The sequence below is a fragment of the Atractosteus spatula genome, unplaced genomic scaffold (genome assembly GCF_055471065.1).
Source record: "Atractosteus spatula isolate fAtrSpa1 unplaced genomic scaffold, fAtrSpa1.hap1 Scaffold_94, whole genome shotgun sequence".
Classification (NCBI taxonomy): Eukaryota; Metazoa; Chordata; class Actinopteri; order Semionotiformes; family Lepisosteidae; genus Atractosteus; species Atractosteus spatula.
In genome coordinates, this window is record NW_028296928.1 from 1 (window position 1) to 7,186 (window position 7,186).

The following is a 7,186-nucleotide window of genomic DNA, read 5'->3' on the forward strand; positions in this document are numbered from 1 at the left end:
AACTATTAAACTCCCAGCCTCTCTCACTCTCACCTATGATCTGAACCTCACAGTGCCTTCTTTCTTACCAAAAACCCAAACACACATTGAAAATCTACCTCTACCATACATGTCAAAAGCTCACTCCCCATAATTTCTATCCCTTTATTTCATTCTTTTGATGCATGTTTTTGCACATAACCTGTTACCTTTTTGTTGTTTTGCACACTGCCTGTTGTTGTTTTTTGCACATCGGCTGTTGTCTCTGTCTTTCTTTTGTAATACAATTGTATTGTTGTTGTGTTGTTGTGTTTTTTTCTTTGTACTACTTATGTCCGAGAGCTAGCTAAATAGCATTTCGTTATACCATATACCTGTGTATAAGTATAATGACAATAAACTTGAACTTGAACTTGACATAGTCTTGCAGGCAGTATATACGCATGCTGACGCAGCTACCCACCTGAACTATTATTTTATCGTTTACTCGTTTAAAAAAACACGGTCTTCTCGTTCCTAAGTCAGATTTTTAGTGCTTTCGAACGTTACTTCCAACCTGGACTGACAGCTCACCCGATCTGTTTGTGATCAGACCATGGAGTGGGGGGCTGTACCAAGCGCACGTTCCTTCCCAATGCTGAGGTGATCATTCGGAAGATGGGTGTGAAGAGAAACAAGCTTTGTCGACTAAAAAACAAGGCAGGATATGCAAGAATACTAATCACTGGCGACAGTTACGCTCTCTTACTATTCAGACTCCTACATTGCGAGTTTTTTGAAGACTTTGAAACTAAAGGAAAACAAATGAAACAGGCACAGGTGGGGTTTGAACCCACGATTTTCGGTTTACGAGACCGACGCCTTACCACTTGGCCACCGCGCCTTCAAACAACATAGGAATAATGTTGTTCAAATTATTTTTTTTCTGAATCTGGTTTACATCGCCTGGAGGCAGCAACAACAATAAAAGGGATACTTAACAAGGAGATACGCTGTAGCAGTGCGACTCCAACAGATGCTCCTGAAGAGACTGGAGGTTTAAGCCAGCTCCTTAGAGCGCTTGGCCGCGTTACTCTCAACAGCGGCTCTTCAGCTCTTGTTGTTTGACCCAGTGGTTTTATAACGCGTGGAAACGACCGCAACTTCTTTTTCTGAGATGCTTTCTCTCACGTGGTGAAATCTCGACCTCTTTGGCATCTCTGGCTATAGTTCTTCAGTAAAGCAGGCTTTCACACCTCTGCTTATAGTACCCTTGAAGTCATTTTATTTTTACAGGAAGACGCATTCCCTAACGATCTCTCCTGTTTTAGAAATGCTTCATAAGGCGTGTTTGATTCAACGGACAAACAGTATACTAATTGTACAATGCAGATCTATGGGGCATTCGTACTGGATTTGACTGGGATTCTGAAATACTTCTTGCAAAGGTATTCATACTTTCTTGAACCTAGAATAAAAACACAGACCTGAAACTCCTTAGCTTCCAATCTCTGATGTTGCTCTCCTTAAACTCGGACGTGATGTTCTGCAGACGTGTGCATAATGTCCTGTTTTCTTACAGTGTAGACATTTTGCTGTTCACGCTCCGCATTCATCTGCTTTGTGCGTTGTTAGTCCGCACCTGTAACATGTAATGTCAGCCGTCCCCTGTTCTTCTATATCTCTAGCATGACTGCGTCCTGCTGCTCGGCTTTTGTTTGTAAAGTTTGAGCGAGCACCCCGTTCAGTGTCACTTTGTCACTGTGGTCAGAAAGCATTCTTGATTCTGCTTGAGCTGCTTCATGAATTCTAGCGACTTTAAGAGCTCTTTCTAAAGTCAGCCCTTCCTCCTGCAGCTCCGAGGTTCAGTAGAAGCGGTGGAAAAAGATGGGCATAAGCAAAGCTTCTCGGCGCGGCTGCCATACCCAGTGGGCATTGATTCGTCGAATATACGTATATTTACGGCGAAAATACGGCTATACGTATATATACGTCGCCTCGACGTATAATCAACGTCGAATTGCAACCGTAAAATCGACGACATGAATAAACGCATATATAACGTCGAAAACACATCTAACACAGTGCCTGAGGCTTTTTACTGTATGTATCGTGTGTGCCGCAACTAAGAGTATACGGCACTCTGCACAGTGTACGAAGTAAATTATTTTCGCAGTAATTAATTTATTATATTTACTATATTTATTATACACGTGTAAATTAATTACTGCGACACGATACATACAGTAAAAAGCCTCAGGCACTGTGTTAGATGTGTTTTCGACGTTATATATGCGTTTATTCATGTCGTCGATTTTACGGTTGCAATTCGACGTTGATTATACGTCGAGGCGACGTATATATACGTATAGCCGTATTTTCGCCGTAAATATACGTATATTCGACGAATCAATGCCCACAGCTTGGCATACAAGGGTTTTGCTGAGGGGGTCTTGCCACCTGCCCGAAAAAAACAGTAAAATGTTTGAGTGCCTATAGAGTTTCTATTTTTATTTTCTTGAGAAAAGTTGATACCATTTCCTGGACACCCCGTCCCCCATCAGTGCGCGGTGCCCGGGGAAAAATCTGTAGGGGGGCGTCTGAAATTCTGAGGGGGGGTGATATTTCGGTTGAAACGGAGCTGTACGGTGCAGCTACCCAAATGAAATCTCGTAGCTATGCCATTGATTAGTGCTTCATGATAGAAGATAACGACTAACAATGTGGTATTTGCGATGAAGTTCAGTTTCACATTTTTCGTCACTCTCACGGTTTGTATTGCCTGGAGCGAAAAGTACCATAAGCGTTCATTTTTGCAGCTACATGGACGTTCTGAATCGTTAAGAAAAAAATGTTGTAAAACCAACAGAAAGCACAGACTGCTATAACTAGTCCTAGTTATATAACGATTTTAAGTATAATGATAAACTACTGCAAGGAATCGGTCCACATGAGCAAACAGGATCATAATGTTGACACTCAATAACAACACTGATATGTGCAGTTCCTGGACGGATAGCCCTCCTGCCCATCAAACAGACTGAGTGACTGTTCGTGTCATTTAGTGTTGTCTGACCATTGACAAAGTACAACTATTTTTTTAGGACGCAAATTAAGTTAGGTAAATCTTTTTGCCCAAAACTGAAGGGGCGACATTCCTCCCTCCCCCCGTGATGCCAGGCCTGTACCCATCCTATTCCATAATGTCATTATATATAATACCATACAACAGTGACCGATCCTTACTAACTGCATGCGTTAAAATTGCACATCAGCTCATAGCAGGGGGCACATAGCCGCGATGTATTATCAATGTTAAATTTCAACCATAATATCGACAACATTAATAAACGCATACGTTGAGAAAATATCGAACCCAGCATATTTTCCGGTTATATACCACAATGCATTGCTAATATTCGTTGGTCACCATTTTGGACACGTTTTTCAAACGTAGAAGTATATCCGCAAATATCTCAGCAATCCTCTTTTGACGAGTAAGTATGAACAATAATAATAGTATCTGAATACATACAGATCTTTCTTAATATTATTTTGATTAAAATAGTACGTGAATAAGCAAAAAATGGCACATAAAAATAGTGTGAATGGGGAAGATGACACAAAATCGTTTTGCCGTTTCTCTATTCTTATTCTATGTTGTACTTTCAAACTTTGGGTACTCTTTAATTAGGACAGACTTTATTGCTCAACTGCTATGATGCAAGCCAAATTTTATACATTTATTTCAGCTTTGAGCTTAGTAAACCGTTCATTTTTTAGATTATACTAAAGAAGATATTAATCATCATTTATTTGGGAAGTAATATTATATAATTTTCTCCTAGCTGCGGTGCTGAAGTCCCACCCTACATCGACAGAAAAAGAAATAAAGGAGCACGCAATGTGTTACTTGAAAAATGCATATGCAAGGCAGGGGGCCAGGAGATCTGGACACTGAAAATAATAGGTTTTTGGTTCTAACTGTTAGGACAATTAGACAGGGTTTGCAAATACATTGCAAATATTTGTAATATTTGCATTGCATTGTAATATTTTTTTTCTTGGAAATATAGAAGTTGTACATTTTAAAATGTATATTTGAATCAAAATGTGGTTTTGAGTTAGTGTGTTAATGTAATTAGTTTGTGTTTGTCATTACTATACTGTATATTGCCATGTTACCAGAATTTGTAGCTGAAGTTTAAGACTAGTTGTGTTTTTTATGATTATTGCCCATATGTTGATTGTTGATTGATTGTATACAATGTATAATTTGAAATACATATGTTTCAGGTGTGAATGTGTATTTTCAGAATACATTTCTAAACCTAATCATTGGCTTGGTTTACTAGTTTCTACACCTATAAAACCTATCTTTGATGTATAATAGACCTCTACCTATATACGTATAATAGACCTCTAATGTTATCCGTATAATAGACCTCTTACCATATACGTATAATAGACGTCTAAAGTTATCCGTATAATAGACCTCTAACCATATACGTATAATAGACGTCTAAAGTTATCCGTATAATAGACCTCTAACCATATACGTATAATAGTCCTCTAAAGTTATCCGGAACTCCAACCATATATGTATAATAGTCCTCTAAATTTATCCGTATAATAGAACTCCAACCATTTATGTATAATGAACGTCTAAACATAGACGTATAATTGACGTATATTAGAATTTCATTCTAGACGAATTGCAGACCACATTTAGACGTCTAAGGTATGCGTTTAATAGACGTATATTATACGTCTTTTGCCCACTGGGAAGGTTGTGTAGGACCGCACACACTACGATGTCAGTGTTGAATAGCGTGGTTTAAAAGCTTTTTCACTAACCAGTAAGGAGTAGAAACCTAAAGTCTTCTGATCCGTAATCAGACACGTTATCCATTGTGCCATTGGCGTTTGTATTGCATTCCCATCCAGCACCACATTGAGTTCAGAGCCGCTACTATTCATGTGTTTTGTACATGTGTCTAGTTACTACGTCTTTCATTATGTCTGGTTTAAAATAATGTATCTTTAAAACAGACAAAGGGTTTATGAGTCTCCCTGAAATTCACACACGAAGAATAAAAGATATCGCGATGAAAGAGAATACAAAAATGCCGGCGATAGAAAACGGAGCGTCTTAAGTGCGCGCTATCACTGAACTAAGCTCCCGATCGGTAAGTTTGTCGGCGGGTTTTTAATTGTGTTAGGAAGCGCAAACAGTCAACAGTGTACATTTTAAAGGTCTAAGCAAAACAATCAGACTTGAGGATTATTCAGAACAGGAGCCTCTACTTCTTTGTATACTGAGCTTTCGGGTGAACATCAAAGTGAAAGAGAAATTCGCAATTTTCCCTTTTTGATTAAGGAACAAGAAAACACCATCCTTTGAATTGGATTCAAACCAGGGACATAAGAAATACTCGCTGCTTTTTCAACAATCTTAAGAGCTAGCAACTGAGCTATCGAGAGGTCAGAAAATAAACGTTTTGTCACACGCGTTGCCCAATGTAGTGTAGTGTTCCTCTTTATTTAAATCCCAGTTCGACATCAAAATACCCACTCCCATAGTCTCGTTTAGTAGAAGAAATGGACCAGGCTTCTACTCTATAAACGTCCAGAGTTCTTATAAAACATTTAAAGGGATATCAGTGCTGGCGGAAATTGACTCTTTTTCTAGTGGGATCAGGATCACATAAAACCTTTCGTTTGGATTGAGAAGAGGATCATGTTGACACTCAAAACATACTAACCTTTGCTTCTTTCGAGGACGAATGGATTATTGAGCTGCGAACATCAGTTCAAATCAAATCTCTCCAACTGCAGTTGCTTCTTTGAGAGTTTCTTCAAATCTTTCAACTGAACGTCAATATCGAGGGATATTGATGGTAATATCATACGGATTTTGGTTTTCTTTTGATCGAAAATTGTATTAAAATACAAGCCTCTTTCACATTTGTATAATACTTTCCGTTGCATCCTCAGATAAAAATTCTAAATACCACAAAGTTACAATATATGGAATAGCATTTATTTTAAAATGTATTTTAAAATTTGCATTTATTTAGAGCTATATTTAGAGCTTAGTAAAGATAACATTGCTAATATTGATGGAGTAGAAATGTAAGATGAATTGATAGCTTTTTCTGAGCTAAAAAAGTCCTACAACGCCTCCTGTAACAGGTAAGGACTCATAGCAAGACAGTGCTATTGCATTGCGCATTTTGCAGATACGACCAGTTTCTGCTTCTGGTGAGTGCATTTTTTCCAAACTGAAATTAACAAGAACATTTTCAAGATGCGCCATGTCCCTAAATCGTTCATCAGGACTACTATTAATGTCAGGTGAAAGCAGTACAAAGCATAAATTTAACCTATTAAGAGACTATATCTGTCAGCTACTGCTGTAAGCCATATTCAGCCAACGCTAGAAATATTACTACTCTACTACAGTAGATAAAGATAGCAAGTCCAACTTAGAAACGGATCACAAGTCGAAGACATAAACCGACGAGGGTGGGATTTGAACCCACGCGTGCAAAGCACAATGGATTAGCAGTCCATCGCCTTAACCACTCGGCCACCTCGTCTCGCATACCACTTCCCCTTGGGCATGATTTTGCTCGGCGACCAGGCTCAGCGCACATCGACCTCAGATGTCTCAGAGCGGTGTGTCCAAGCGGCTGTATAAGAATAGGTAATAGGTTTATTCCATGCTGAAAAAAAGAAGAAAGAGAACACAATGTTTCGGCCGTGGAGTCTTCTTCATGTGTGAGAGAGACAGGACAGTAGGCAAAGGTAAAGTAGCGGGAGAACAAAGGTTTGAGGGTGGGTACCCACCTGTATAAGAATAGTGTTCTGCCGGTGCTGTGGTAAAGCTGGTTAAAACACCTGTTTCATAAAGAGGAGATCCTGGATCCGAATGCCAGCGGTACCTTTTTTCCTGTCTTGTTTTACAGAACATGTAATTTGGGACACTCAAAGAGGTCTTGATTTGGTTTTATGCGTTTATTAATTTCCTTTGCAGAACAACTTGTTTTTTTTAAATCATATAGCTTGCGAAAGATGAAATGCAAGCAAATTTTTTTGTTCACCAAAAGTATGTACAAGTATGTTGATTGTTGATTGATTGTATACAATGTATAATTTGAAATACATATTTTTCAGGTGTGAATGTGTATTTTCAGAATAAATTTCTAAACCAAATCATTGGGTT

At 38.7% G+C, this 7,186-nt stretch overlaps 2 non-coding genes across 2 annotated transcripts; both read right to left on the bottom strand.

Annotated features, from left to right (window-relative positions):
• Positions 1–790: 790 nt before the first annotated feature.
• Positions 791–862, bottom strand: trnat-cgu (transfer RNA threonine (anticodon CGU)). The gene has a single exon. It is a non-coding gene; the product is annotated as a tRNA-Thr (tRNA).
• A 5,616-nt stretch (positions 863–6,478) lies between these two features.
• trnas-gcu (transfer RNA serine (anticodon GCU)) lies at positions 6,479–6,560 on the bottom strand. Its single transcript has one exon. It is a non-coding gene; the product is annotated as a tRNA-Ser (tRNA).
• Positions 6,561–7,186: the final 626 nt, after the last annotated feature.